This window comes from Canis lupus, chromosome 7 (genome assembly GCF_011100685.1).
Source record: "Canis lupus familiaris isolate Mischka breed German Shepherd chromosome 7, alternate assembly UU_Cfam_GSD_1.0, whole genome shotgun sequence".
Taxonomy (NCBI): domain Eukaryota; kingdom Metazoa; phylum Chordata; class Mammalia; order Carnivora; family Canidae; genus Canis; species Canis lupus.
The window spans coordinates 18451584-18466168 of NC_049228.1; the positions used below are offsets into that span (position 1 = coordinate 18451584).

At 38.5% G+C, this 14585-nt stretch overlaps 2 long non-coding RNA genes across 5 annotated transcripts in view; one reads left to right on the forward strand and one right to left on the reverse strand.

Moving 5' to 3' along the window:
* Positions 1–511: 511 nt before the first annotated feature.
* Positions 512–2061, reverse strand: LOC111096875. The gene is made up of 2 exons (XR_005361623.1): positions 1855–2061; positions 512–712 (listed from the first exon to the last, which is right to left on the reverse strand). It is a non-coding gene; the product is annotated as an uncharacterized LOC111096875 (long non-coding RNA).
* A 56-nt stretch (positions 2062–2117) lies between these two features.
* Positions 2118–14585, forward strand: part of LOC102152855 — a 62833-nt gene continuing 50365 nt past the window's right edge. For 2 of the 4 annotated variants that reach the window (XR_005362013.1, XR_005362015.1), the window contains exons 1-3: positions 2118–2256; positions 2973–3117; positions 8528–8689. This is a non-coding gene — a long non-coding RNA (uncharacterized LOC102152855). Of the gene's footprint in view, positions 2257–2972; positions 3118–8180; positions 8315–8527; positions 8690–14585 lie in introns of those variants that run through there. The other 2 variants (XR_005362016.1, XR_005362014.1) reach the window with 2 other exon arrangements.

Sequence of the window (14585 nt, forward strand, 5' to 3'; positions counted from 1 at the left end):
TATATTTCTAGCTTCCTGAACTGTCAGAAACAAATTTTTGTTGTTTTAGCCACCCAGTCTGTGGTACTTTGTTTTGGCAGCCCTAGAAAACTAATAGAGTGGGTATGTAATACTCCTTTCGGAATTTTGTTCTTATCCATATCATGTGTCATTTCACATATTTTCTGGTTTCTGTTTTATTCATAGTTATTGAAAAAATTCTTCATTTTCCATTTTTTCTCGTTTTACTATGTATGCTCTCGGCAGAACATTTAACAGTGGTGATTTTTGCCACAAGCCAGTCTGTCTTGATGATATTTCTATTTAAACTGCCAGAAAGATTTATTGAGAAGCTGGTAAGAAAGGAGGACAACTCAAATTAATTTCACTGAAATGTACTGGAGGATGTAAATAACCCATGGCTTGAAAATATGATTAACAGTCCTGTCAGTCCAGAAAAATGTTGCTGTAGTGAGAATAGCAGGGAAGGCTATAAAAGTACAGGCTTATCATGGGAGAGAGTATTTTGATCTATATTTTGAATCACGGTTGAGTTTAGTGATATGTTTATTTCAGAAACAAGATGATGAATTTCAGTAATTATTTGGTGTGTATCATAATCAGCTGTAGAGTCATCAAATGATGTGCACTGTAGCCCTCAAAGGCTGGGATCACAGGGAACCATATCTTGATTAGCCATAATTCATTAACCAGATTTCATCTTCAGTCTTCTCTTAGGAGAAAAAAGTATGATAACAAAACACAAACATGTGTTTTCAAAAGGCATTTGAAAAAATAATCACATTTCTCAAGTGTACCCTGGGATTCAGTGTAAATTCATGCCAACCTCATGTATCATTTACTTCTATATCCAAATGTCCACTTAATATGAATTATTGGCAAGAATTAGGATACTGAACTAATGTAAATCTTCTGTCATCAAAACATAAGTTAATTTAATTTTGCTCACTGTATAACATCTATTAAGTGAAGGACATGATCTGATTATATTGAGAAAGTATTTTCCATAGCAAAAGTAGAAACAAATGAGAATCCTTATTTGTCATCAAAGCAGAAACTCCAGTGAATAAATCTCAGCCCTTAAAAATAGAGGTATTGTTGTGGTTCGAGTTTCACTGGCAATAGATCTTCATACCAGTCTCCATGTGTAAACTGGAGACTTGTATTGGCTTCCAAAACTTTCTGATACCTTTATTAAAGATCAATGAACATTTTTTAAAAGTTCATATGACTGTCAACCCCTGGCACCCAGGCCAAAAATTGCTGGATGGGCAGCCATCTACAAGAGGTTGTTTGTTTGTTTGTTTTTACCATGGATGGATGCCACAACCCCTGGTCTTGCCAGAAACACTGTAGTTTCTGATAGAGGCTACTGGTTTCTCCCCTTGATCCTCTGTAGTTTGTGCTCAACACAACAGCCAACATGGGAATTTAAAATACATCTGTCATTTCATGGTTCTCCTTATTCAAACCCCTCATGACTTCTTATCTGTCTCAGAGTGAAAAACAAAATACTAACAATGGCTTCTGAGACCTGCATGATCTGCTATGTAGCTCTGTTCCTTCTGTCATGGCTTGACTTATCCCCCCCACCCCCCTTCTCTGGCTGCACTGGTCTTTGCTATTTCTCCGTCCTGAGCAGCCTGTTCCCTCTATCTGGAATCCTCTTTCTTTCAGTGGTTTATATGGCTCCTTCTCTCACATCTTGTGGGTTTGGGTTCAAATATTCTCTCATTGAGACCTTTCTTTCTTTGAAACTGCCATTCCTCCTCAGCAGCTTCCTCTTCCCCTTCTCTGATTCCCTGATTCCCTGATTCATCACCCTTACCACCATTTGACATAGTCTCTACTTACTTCTTTTATTGTCTCTCTTCCTACACTAGGATGTAGGCTCCATGATGGCAGAGATTTTAGCTCATTTTGTTCTCTGTTTAGAATCCTATTTGGCCCATCAGAGAGCCAACCGATATTAATTTAATGAATGAATGGCGATGGGAACTTTCCCCAGTAACTTATTTACCTATTTGCAAAAGGGCCAACAAGAGAACTCAGAAGTTGCTGAAATTCTAACAAAGGGTTACTAAGGCTGTGAAAACAGAATGGAGCATAGGGAAATAGCCAAGTGTTCTAATGCCATCTTGCTTTCTGTGGGATTTGACAAAAACACACAAAAGCCATGAGATAGACTGATACTTCCATAGTAATGTCTCTTTCTATATATTTATACCGTAAAAGAGGCAGCTAGGCAGTATCAAGGTAATAATATTGCTTTCTTTCTTCATTTTCGTTTTTTTGTTTGTTAAATTTTTTGCCTAAACACATCTGCTGTAAAGCTTGATGACAGTCCATTTAGAGATAGGCCATTTTCTAGACGTTTGATAAGTAAAAATCCACAGATGACTTTTTTGTTGTTGCTGTTGAACTGATTTTGTAAAAAGATTTTATTTATTTATTGGGGGGGGGGAGGACAAAAGGAGAGGGAGAGAGACAGTCTCAAGCAGACTACCTGTTGAGTGTGGAACCCTATGTAGAGCTCGATCTCACCACCCTGAGATCATGACCTGAGTCGAAATCAAGAGTCAGATGCATAACTGACTGAGCCATCCAGGCACCCCCGTTGAACAGATTTTTAAATGTAGATGTTTAATTACTTGAGTTTTGTCATTATAAGCATCTGCTGATTACAGCTGTTCCTAGGAAGTAGATTAGAATATACTTTTTTCCCTTTCTCCTCAAATCAAAACCTAGCATAAAAATAGCCATTGCTAATTTGAAGATGGTGATTTCAGCATTTCACTATTTTGATTTCCAATTATTTAGTTTTACCAAAGAGCACTTGTTTGTTCATTTAACCAGTGTAAAATGGTAGAGTAGAATTTACATAGGCTTTTGAAGGAGTAACCTATTTTTTGGGTGAGAGAATGACTTTCATAATACTTACTTGTTTCCGGAATATATGATTATTCTTTCAGATGGTGGCATAGAGTACCTGAGTTTCTTCATGGTGTATATTCTTGTTTCTTCTCCCCACCCCTTTATCAGCTGTAATATCTTTCAAAAACCTGGCTGGGATAAGTAATATTTAAAGACACCTAGGAGAAGGGAAGAAAAAAGGCAGTGAGTATTTGTGCATTAATAACTTTTTTCCCTAACACAGAGCACAATTTCTTACAAATTGTGTTTCCCCTTTTTTTGCTAAGGCTACCAGGAAGCTCCAAACCATGTTTATTAATAATTATATTAACTAAGTAAACACTTGAAGCTAGTATATCTGCTTCTTCTAGATATTCATGGCTTTGCTTTTTCCATTTCCATTTTAATTATTATATATTGACATTATTGTGTATGTCTATGGTGAACGCCATTATATCCTTTTGCAAAATTTATGGATTACAAAAAAATAGAAACTTATTTCAGCCCTAATGTCTTCTTTATCCCCTTTTCTCCTTTTTTCCTATTCCAATTCCAACAGCTTGATAAAATATGACTTAATGAAAATAGTAAAATTGCTTCATTTTGTAGTGCATTATGATATAGGCCTATGTAACTAACAGTTCTGACAATATTTAGTGGCCTTTTATTAATTGGATTATCATATTGGACTATTCATGGACTGAATCATGAAGATGATAGAAACAACCAAGTTTTTGCAGCCTGGAGGGAATGACTACAACGTATAAATAAAACAATATCAGCAGATTGCGATGTGACTGTAATACTGTGTTCTCATGTTCATGAATCAGAAAATCAAAGCTGGAATGTGAGCTCAACGAACTTTTAAAAGGGGCTAATCTGTTTTGGTCACTTTATCTCCAAGGCCTGAAATATAGAGTAGACTCAAGGAATATTTGTTGATGACTGTTGATGAATGTAATTTACATAGATAATGTTCATATAAATTGAGCATATGGAACTAAGCCTCATTCAGTTGTATTTCTAAGAGGGACATGGGCTGAGTGGTGAGGAGAGGAAGGAAATAGTGAAGAAGTTTCTCTCTAGTCCCCACATAATTATCATTTTGGTGCTTTCATTCCTTTGATAGATCTAGGTTTCCATTCAGTCTTATTTTTCTTCAGCCTGAAGGATTTCCCTTAACATTTCTTGTAGGGCAGGTTTGCTATTAATAAACTCTTGTAGCTTTTGAATGCCTGAAAATGACTTTTTTCACCTTCATTTTTTATTTTTATTTATCTTTTAAAAAGATTTTTTATTTATGTATTCATGAGAGACCCAGAGAGAGAGAGGCAGAGGCATAGGCAGAGGGAGAAGCAGGCTCCATGCAGGGAACCTGATGTGGGACTCGATCCAGGGACCCTGGGATCACGACCTGAGCCGAGGGCAGACATTCAACCACCGAGCCACCCAGGTACCCTGTCACCTTCACTCTTGAAAGCTATTTTCACTGAGTTTAGAATTCGAAGTTAACACGTTTTTTTCCTGGCTCCTTTTTAAGATGTTCTCTTTATCATCGGTCTCAAGCAATTTGATAACAATATGGCTTCTTGTAGTTTTATTCATGTTTCTCATACTTGGAGTTTGTGGAGCTTCTTGCCTCTGTAGTTTTAGTTTCTGTCATATTCGGAAAATTTCAGCTATATTTCTTCAAATAATTTTTCAGTCCATCCCTGTCCTTTGACAGTCTGGTTACATAGCTATAAGCCGCTTGAAGTCATCTCATAGCTCAGTGATACTCTGCTCATGTTTCTCTCAGTCTTTTTCCTCTGAGTTTCATTTCTGATCATTTCTATATTGCTATGTTTTCAACTTTACTAATTATTACTGCAGTGTTCAATCTGCTATTATTTTTCATCTCAGACATTATATTTTTATATCTCTAGAAGTTTCACTTGAGACCTGGTAAGTCTTCCAAGTCTATATGAAACATTAATTATACCACTTGCCTCTGACATCTTCAACAAGTAGGATACAGTTTTAATAACTGTTATAACATCTTTGTCAAATTCTAACTCTACGATTCATGTCATTTCGATTGATTTTTCTCAATATGGGCCATATTTTTCTGGTTATTTGCAGGCTTGGTGTAATGGGTTGAATTGTGTTGCTCTAGAAACTCATATGTTGAAGTCTTAACCCTCAGTATATCAGAATGAGCCTTATTTGAAGACAGGGCGAATACATAGCTGATCAAATTAAAATGAGTTCATTATGAGAAGACTTAATTCAAGGACTGGTGTCCTTGTGAAAAGGGAAATTTAGAGGCAGACACATACACAGAATTAGCATGTGAAGTGACACAGGGCCATCTACAAGCCAAGGAAGAAGCCCTGGCACAGACCCTTCCCTCACATCTCTCCATTACTTGAAGGAACTAACCCTGACAAAATCTTGATCTCGGACTTCTACTCTTCAGAACTGTGAAGCAACCCACTTCTGTTAACACTTAGTTTGTGGTATTTTGTTACAGCAGCCCTAGCAAACTTAATTACTTGGTAGGTTTTGATTGGATGCAGAAATGGTGAATTTTACCTTGTTGGGAGCTAGATATTTTGCGTTCCTAAAAATATTTTGATGTTGGTCCCGGGATTCAGTTAGGTTACTTGGAAGCTGTTTGATCCTTTTAGTCTTGCCTTTAAGTATTTCTCAGTGGGAGCAGAGCAGTATTTTGTCTAAGGCAGATTTTATACCACTGCACAGACCAATCCCTTTTGGTCACTCAGTCTGATGTCTCTTTAATTATTAGTTTTTCCACCCCAGTTGGTGGAAACAGGAACTATTTCTAGCTTTTTGTGAGCTCTGAGAATTATTTTTCTAATCCTTTCGTGTGGTTGTTTCTCAGACCATGGATAGTTTCCTCACACATGTATTCTGACTAGCTGAAGACTCAAGGGGGACCCACTGCAGATCTCCAGAACTCTCTATTCTCTGGTATTTTTCCTACAAAATTCTAGCTGCTTTAGCCTTCCTGGATTCCCAGCTCCAGCTCTTTAGCTCAGGGGAACTGCCAGTCCCAGCTGGAAAGTCTTGGCTTTCCTCCGTGTGTCTTATACATCTATCCATCAGGCTAACCTGGGCATATTCTCATGGTTATGGCAAAGGGGCATAATTGGAAAGAAAGCAAGTTCATTGGTCAAAGAAAATTACATGAATGAGCCCAGAAGGACCATTTCTGTGATTAATATCCACAACCAGTTTTATGATCCTTGTTCCATATTGTTAATTATTCTTTAGAAAGCATATACAGTAGTACTATGTATATATATTTATATATTTGCATATATACATGTATATATAAATATATACATGCTTGTTTTTTACATAATCTAGCCAGCTTTGGGTTTTACATTTTTTGTTTATATTTTCGGTGCTTGGTTTTATTTTATTTTTTATTTATTTACTTTAAAAACATATTTTATTTATTTATTAATGAGAAACACAGAGAAAGAGACAGAGACATAGGCAGAGAGAGAAGAGGCTCCTTGTCGGGAGCCTGACATGGGACTCTATCCCAGGACCCGAGGATCATGACCTAAGCCAAAGGTAGATGCTCAACCACTGAGCCAACCAGGTGCCCCAGTGCTTGGTTTTTCTTTCTGAGGAAATTGGTTCTGAGCCATCTATAACATTACTGATTTCTGACTCTTGTTTATGAGTATATAGAGTATGATTTCTTTATTGATTATTCTTATAAATAATCATCTAAACTCTAGAGATATTGATTATTGTATATTTTTTCTCTCTCAGTTAAATTATATTAGTGAATTGGTATAACCAGTACTAGCCTTTATTTTAAAGATTTATTTATTCATTTGGAAGAGAGTGTGTGAGTGGGGAGAGGGGCAGAGGGAAAGATCTAAGTATGCTCCCTGGGGAACCCTATGTGAGGCTCAATCTCAGGACCCTGAGATCATGACCTGAGTTGGACACTCAACCAACTGAGCCACCCAGGTGCCCTGAGTACTAGCCTTTATTTTAATGGGACATTTCCCAACGTCAGTTTACTTAGAAACAAATATGATTTAGAGACAATATGGAGGTTAGAACTGGACTTAGAAGCAAAGATATTTAGAACTGCAAAGGAGTAGATATTATCTAGTACAAAGTGCTCTTTAGAGATATGTCCAAATAAGAAGACTGGGGCATAGAACAAGTTAGTTACTTGTCCAAACTGAAAAACCTATCAGTGATCCAGAGTCTGGTACATAATAGGTATCTAGTAAGCATTTTTTGAATGAATAAATAAACATAGCACTGGAATTTAGGTCTCCTGGCTGTATTTGTCATTCTCAAATGTATCATTATGAGGTATAATATTTCTAGGATTAAAAACGACCTAAGCTATAGGACAGAAACAAGCAAATTATATCAATTTAAGAAACACAAACTTTGGAGGTATTAAGAAAAATTCTTCAATAAGATGGTTATTTGCAAACATAGAAGTATAAAAGATTATACCATTCTCCAGAGGTATGCAGACCAATGAGTGAAGATGGAAGGGAGGGAGAATATCACACTGTAAAGTTAGTAAGGGTGATAGAGCTTCCCAAAGCCCTGGGAATGTGGAGACTTAGACTGGGTTGGAGGAAAATAATCTAAGGCAATTGTACAGTTCAAGCCCAATAAATTCATCTATGTGGATAATAAAAAGACTGAATGTGAAGAAAGTGTATCCATTCCTACTGTGATGATAAGGAAAATTACCTATTTTAAACTTTATGATGCTTTTTAAACCTAGGACATAGGCTTATCAGGAATGTCTAGTACATCCTAGGACATAGGTTCAGCAGGAATTTCTAGTCAAGCTTTTTGTAAATTATCTCTTTATCGAGTTAAGTCAGAATTTTTAAATGACTTATCTGGTATGAGTTACAAGCCTGAGGTCTTAGCAGAATTTCAACATAAAGTGATGAGAAGGACCTTCCTCAGTTGTTAACTACTGGCATCCCATAGGTTGAGAAAGGTTATCACTTGACACAGCTATCAGGCTCCTGGGGATGGGGTGAGAGGGGGTGAGGGACTGGGCAAGATGGTGGATATGCAGGAATGAATGGCCCAGCTCCCTAGGAACTAGACTAAATCTCCTGCAGTCTTATTTAGTAAGAATTTTATGGCTGACTGACTTGCAAAATCTGTTTTCCATGGTCTGTCGGCGTTAATCATCAACAGGTATTACTGGGCAGCTGGCCCTGATAAGAGTGTTCCAGAGAGAACCAAGACACAATAGTCCTGGGAATTTGGCAACTATGACGATACGAGGGATAGAAACTCATTTATGGATGTGATGTGCATTCTTTAGTCCACGATGATTAAGGTTGAGAGGATTTATGTATAAAGTCATGAAGAAGTATATACTATGGTGAGCTGTCCCAAGGGAAGAGGTTCTTTGCTTTTGTTCCCACCTGAAGACTGCATTTTTATTTCCTCTTCCTGGACTGTGCATGCTTGCTTTAGGCCTTAGCTAAATGTTACCTCCTTAGAGAGGCCTTCCTTGATAACTCAATTGAAACTAATTTCCCCTATACTCACTTCACTGTCTTTCTCACATTATCCTGTCTGATTTCCTTCATAGCACTCATCGTCATCTGTAGTCGAGTATTTGCTTATTGCCTATGTCCCATGCTGGCAATAGGCACCCTGAAAGAAGAAGTATTGCCTACCTTGCCCACTGTGGTATTCCAGTGCTCAAAAAGTGTTTACTGAATGATTGAATGGAGTAAACATGGCTGACTTGGTGAGTCCTAGAATCAAATCAGAAGTGCAGGAGACATTTTGACACTAAAAGTTAGTTTTCATGTTCATTAGAGATATTATTTAAAAAATCTACAGGCTTTTTACCTAGATAGCATTTCTTGGTTCACAAGGGCATGATATATTTGTTTTTTTTTTTTTATAATTTTAGTTTTGTTTATTTCTCCTTACATTTCTATTACTGTTTGCTTTCTATATTTTATTTAGTTTTTATTTTATTATTTTATTTTTTGGGGGGCATGATATATTTGTGAGTGATCTATTAAAGTTGATTAAAAGGCAGTAAAGATTGTAGTTTGCAGCTGTAGATGTCTTTTACAAAATAACTCGTTTTTTCCTGTCAGAAAGCAAAATATTGTACAGAATTATTTGCAGTCTGATCCAGAATAGTGGTTTGTTTTGTTCTGTTTTCTGTATCACATATTCATTGTTGACCTCAGAGAGAGGGCATGCCTCTCAGCTAGACATGGGATAAGGCAGGGAGAGACTTTGGGATATGACATGGAGCCATTTCTCTTACATCTGGGTATCTACCCAGTTGTGGTGACACCGTGGGGCTCTGATCAAGCAATATTTATTTGACATTAGAAAGTGTAGAGAAGAAGGAGGAGAAGGAGGAAGTGGAGGAGGAGAGGGAGAAGGGGGAGAGGGAGAGGGAGAAGGAAACAGGTAGTGATTTTGGAAGGATTTATTTCACCTGAATGTACACCTTTTTTAAATTATTATTTTTAAAGGTTTAACTAATTAATTTATTTGAGAGAGAGAGAGAGAGAGAGGGAGTAGGGGAGAAGCAGAGGGAAAGCAGACTCTGCACTGAGCATGGAGCCCCATGTGGGGCTTGATCTCAAGGCCAGAGCCTAAACCAAGAGTTGGATGCTCAACTAACTGAGCCCCCACTTGAACATACACCTTAGTATTAGACCAAAAATAGATGCCATGTGGCTTGAGGTGTGGGTGATGAATTATGGGAAATTTAGCAAATGTTGACTGCTAGAACCACACACTGTCCAAGTTAGAATCCTGACTCTACCTTTTACGACTTCTGAGCCTCAGTTTCCCCTGCTGTAAAATGGGGATAGTAGTAGGAGGTACCTCCTAATTTTGTTGTGAATATTAATTGAGTTAATACATTTGAAGTGCTGAGGCTGGGATGGGGCCTGGCACATCAATGTTAGTTTTGGGTTTTTAAAGTAGAAGTAATTATGGGTATGGTCACTGGATGTGGAGGAGTCAAGTGTTAAGTGCCACAGGTAAGGGTACTAGGGAAGAGAGTTAAGGAAAAGGCAGGATAGGACCAATTGTATTGTTCGGGAAGCCTGAAGGAGGCTAATAGAAGAGGCTGACGAAAGGTCGGTTTCAGACTGTGGAACTGCAGCCTTGGGTTTGGGGGATTCAGAAACCTTTGGGCGTGAGATTCTTATGGACCCAGGAAAGCCACATTGATCTGAGTCCTGGGAAGTGGGATAGTAGAATGCCTATTTGGCAATACACGGTAGTTTATTAGAGCTTATCTAAAGTGCTCTTCCTCTCAAGCAGCTATGTGCTTCCCTGTTTGGGAGACCATGTTGGAACTTGAGACTTGGGAGTTAACAGCCTTGAGCCATGAGATCAGATAGGCATCGAACACTTGGATGCAGATAAAACACACCTTCTGGCAGTATGTGGATTATTTGCCTCGAAGCCAGATGAATTTATGAGCAGCATTATAAATTACAGGGCAGGAAACTCTTTAGAAATTTTCTAATGAGCATGGAGTACTAAATGGAAAATACTACTACGGTAATTATAATTGCTCTTTAAAGGAGTCTAAATGCCATCCATACTGTTTTTATTTAGCAAATTGGGTTACAATTTCATTTTCCTGAATTCAAAACAGTTCAGGTGTAATGCTGCTCTGTTTCCTAATCCTGCTTTCCCTCATGTCTAAGTTTCTTAACTGCAGATTTTCTGCCTCTAGAGGCTTTCAGAGACTAGGGAAGCACTGCTATGCTCTTATGGAGGTGGATCTTCAGTGGGGAAGCTGAGAGCTTCTCAGCAGACATTTCAGTTGGGTCTTAAGAAAGGAAAGCATGTATCGAATAATAACTTGCTGCTTGACACCAAAGCCTATCAGGAACTTTATGCATATCTCAGTTTTCCCTCCACACGAACGCTATATATTTGGGGGAATTATTCCCATTTTATAGGAGAAACTGGAGGTCACAGATACTAAGTGACTTAATAAGGTGATACTGTCAGTGTTTAAGTCAGAAATGTTGATTCCATAATTCTTGTTCTTCCTTCTACACCATCTTCCTTCAAGTATTACTCCAACTGATGGGTATGATGAAAGGTCGGGTGGAGATTTGTGGTGGGACAGGAAGAAAGGGGAGACATGGAAAGAGCATCTGACACAGAAGGAACAATTTGATAAAAAGAAGTAGATAAACTCATCCATTCACAAATCCAAGTGAGCTCTTAGGTGCAAGACACTATATAAAAGTTAGATGATTCATGAGTTAGATACTAGTTGGGGAGTGTTGACTCTCTGGCTAGGGGATGGCCCATGAAAGAACAGCAGCTTGTCTGGTTAACTGTGGTCTGGGACGGTAGGTGAGAAGGTCCGCTTTGAGGGCCTTGGGAGTGCAGAGAGCTCTAGCTGTGTCTTAGGTTGCTTTTGGGATTGATTTGGTCTCTCTTGCTTTTTTGATCAAAGGCAACCAGGAGACACACAAGCTTTTCTGGGGTTGTTTCAGCAAGTTTGAACCTGCTACACTCAAACTGAGGTTTATCTGGAGAGATAGGTGGAGTACCTGGAGATGGTGAAGTTTGTGCTTTGCTCTCTCTCTGATTTTAAATTTCTGGGTGTTATGACCAATGAATGAGTCAATCAGTATGTTTCTGATAGAAAAATAAGTGGTTTTAAGATGTGTTTTTTTCGGTAAGCAATTAAAGAATGATTGCAGTGATCTCACAGACTTTGTTGTTAGCACTACTGCTGTCCCTTTAGCTGTCTAACATTTACCAGTATGATGAATATTCTTTGATGCTTCACTTGAACCCAGTGTTCTCTCCTCTCACTTTTATTTATAGCCCTTATCACCTGTTAGCAAAATTATCTGTTTTACACATTTATCTCTACCACTTGATTGTTAGTCCTGGATGGCAGGGAGAGTTTAATTACCCGTGCTCCAGCTCAGTGCTTGAATCATAGTAGGCGCTTAGAAGTGTTTATTGAGTTAATAAAAAAAATTAACTCTTAGAGGCAGTGTATTAATAATAGTGAGTAGTTCAGGACAACTCAAGTCTGCTTTAAGTCCTAAGTGGCAAAATATGTACCTGGTTACATCAGGCAGATACTAATTACTACCTGCTGCCCCTTGACCCTGCTAGACTGTCCTCAGATGTGGAAATGCACTTGTGGGTTATCACTTCATCGGTACTAGTAGGCTGATATGATAGCATCCTTGTTACTTTTACTGGAATTTTCCATTTAATGAAAAGACAGCTCTGAGCCTTGGAGTGGATATTTTCACTACTGGGCATCTCACACAGGGAACCAGAGCCTGTTTTGAACTATGTGCCTCCACGACTTTGTAAACCAGTGAACTGAATAAATGCACAAAGTCCTCTGATGTTGCCTCTAGGAAAATAATCTTTCTCAAAGTTCAAACTTGATTTTTTTTTGTTGTTGTTGTTGCTCTCAAAAATCTTATTTAAGGGAGTCAGCTAGATGTATCCTTTTATCATGACTAGACATTTTACTTTCAGTTTCTGGCCACCAATCTTTTGGAAATTCACTGCCACAGGCCTCAAGTATGTCTCTCTCTTCATGTGGTAATTGAAGAGACTCCTCTTTTTCTCTGTGGAAATTTCAGAGGTCCTGAAGATTGAGGTGTCAGTAGCATCTCAGCAAAGAGGGTGAATTTCTGACTGAAAGCCTAAATTATTCTTGTCGTAAAAATGCTGACCTGACTATTTGAACCCCTAAATCCAAATTGATCATGTTTATAGAACAGAAGCCACCTAGGGAATTTCTCATCAGAACAGATCCCTACCTTAGATCCACTGGAAGTGACACCAAGAAAATTTACTGTTTTCCATTTCTTCCTTGAAAGCAGTCAGGAACCCTGATGACAGGGTAGTTTGGGTAGTAATTATGTTCTTTTTTGCTCATTTAAGCCATGTAACTACACAATTAATAAACAGCAAGCATTGCTCTGGCAAAGTACTGTACTAGGAAGAAAGACGCAGACAATTGGATGCTCTTCTTAAGCAACTTCTTACAATGTAGTTGAGGAGAAAGGACATTTGAAACAGTACAGATACCACAAGCATGGATAAGGGACTTAGGTGACAACTCTTTGAAAGATGAGGGGCACCTGGGTGGCTCAGTGGTTGAGTGTCTGCCTTAGGCTTGTTAGGGCATGATCCCGGGGTCCTGGGATCAAGTCTTGCATCAGGCTCCAGCAGGGAGTCTGCTTCTCCCTCTGCCTATATCTCTGCCTGTTTGTCTGTGTCCCTCATGAATAAATAAATAAAATCTTAAGAAAGAAAAGGAAAGATGAAAAGAATGGACACGAAGAAAGGCATGTGTTGTAATGAGCACTGGATATTATATATAAGACTGATGAATCACTGACCTCTACCTCTGAAACTAATAATACATTATATGTTAATTAATTGAATTTAAATAAAAAAATAAAGAAAAATAAAAAGTAGGAAATATAGGGGAAAGCCATTTAAACTCTTTGTAGGAAAAGACTTAGTGTAAAAAAAAATTAAGCCTTAATAAACTAAAGAGACACATAAAAAAAAAATAGATGTCAGGGGCACCTGGGTGGCTCAGTAGTTGAGTGTCTGCCTTCGGCTCAGGTCGTGACCCCCAGGTGCAGGGATCGAGTCTTGCATCAGGCTCCCTGCAAGCCTGCTTCTCCCTCTGCCTATGTCTCTGCCTCTCTCTGTGTCTGTCATCAATAAATAAATAAATTTTTTTTTTTAAAAAGTCAGATTTTAAGGCAAGACACGATGAGTTATCAAGTTGTGTCTTGAAGGAAGTATAGGACAAAGGACAAAGTAAGAAGGATATTCCCATGTGGCTTCTGGTGAGGAGACAGAAGAGTACAATGTGCCTGCTTAGAAAGTGGTCAGTTTGCCTGATTTATATAAAGCAAAGGTCCTATCCAGAAAGATGTCTTCTGAATTTTAACCCCCTGGCTCAGGGCCTTTGCGCAGTAGTTACCTCTACTTTTGGACCATGTCCTTGCCTGCCTTAACCTGCCTTTCCATCTGGCCAATCCTTGCTCCTGTTCATATTCCATCTTAGACCTTCATTTCTCTCACCAGCAGTCTTCTTAGGTTAAGTGGTTTTCTTAAACTCTTAACCAATATGAACTTCCTTTAAATTTCAAATGTCCTTTCTCCTCAATTGGATTGTTAAATTCTAATGTTAGGCCATGTATCCCCAGAGCCCCAAATATATGTCTCTTTGTATTGGAACTGGCTTAAACAGAAACTCTCAACAGCCTAAAGATGGGACCAAGTATGTCTTCTTCTTGTTGTGGTGGTTTTTTTTCAAGCTCTAGACTAAGAACAGTGTCTGACACTTGCTGAGCTCAATAACTTGCTGGTGAGTGAATTAAGCAATGAGTGTATAGACTGGGTAGACTGAAGGTGTAAATATCGCTAGGATACAGAGTGGAGGGCCTCTGCCTCTCTGGAAACTAGGGCAAAAATGTTAGGGGCCAGGGATTAGGGAAGCGTGGGATGGAAGAACAGGGAGAGAGATGATTAGAGGGTGAGAATGTGAGGAAAAAGAGAGAGAGGATATTACATCATACCCAGTGTCAACTCACTTACCTTCTTAACAGTTTCATTGAGACCACTGCTGATTTTATATC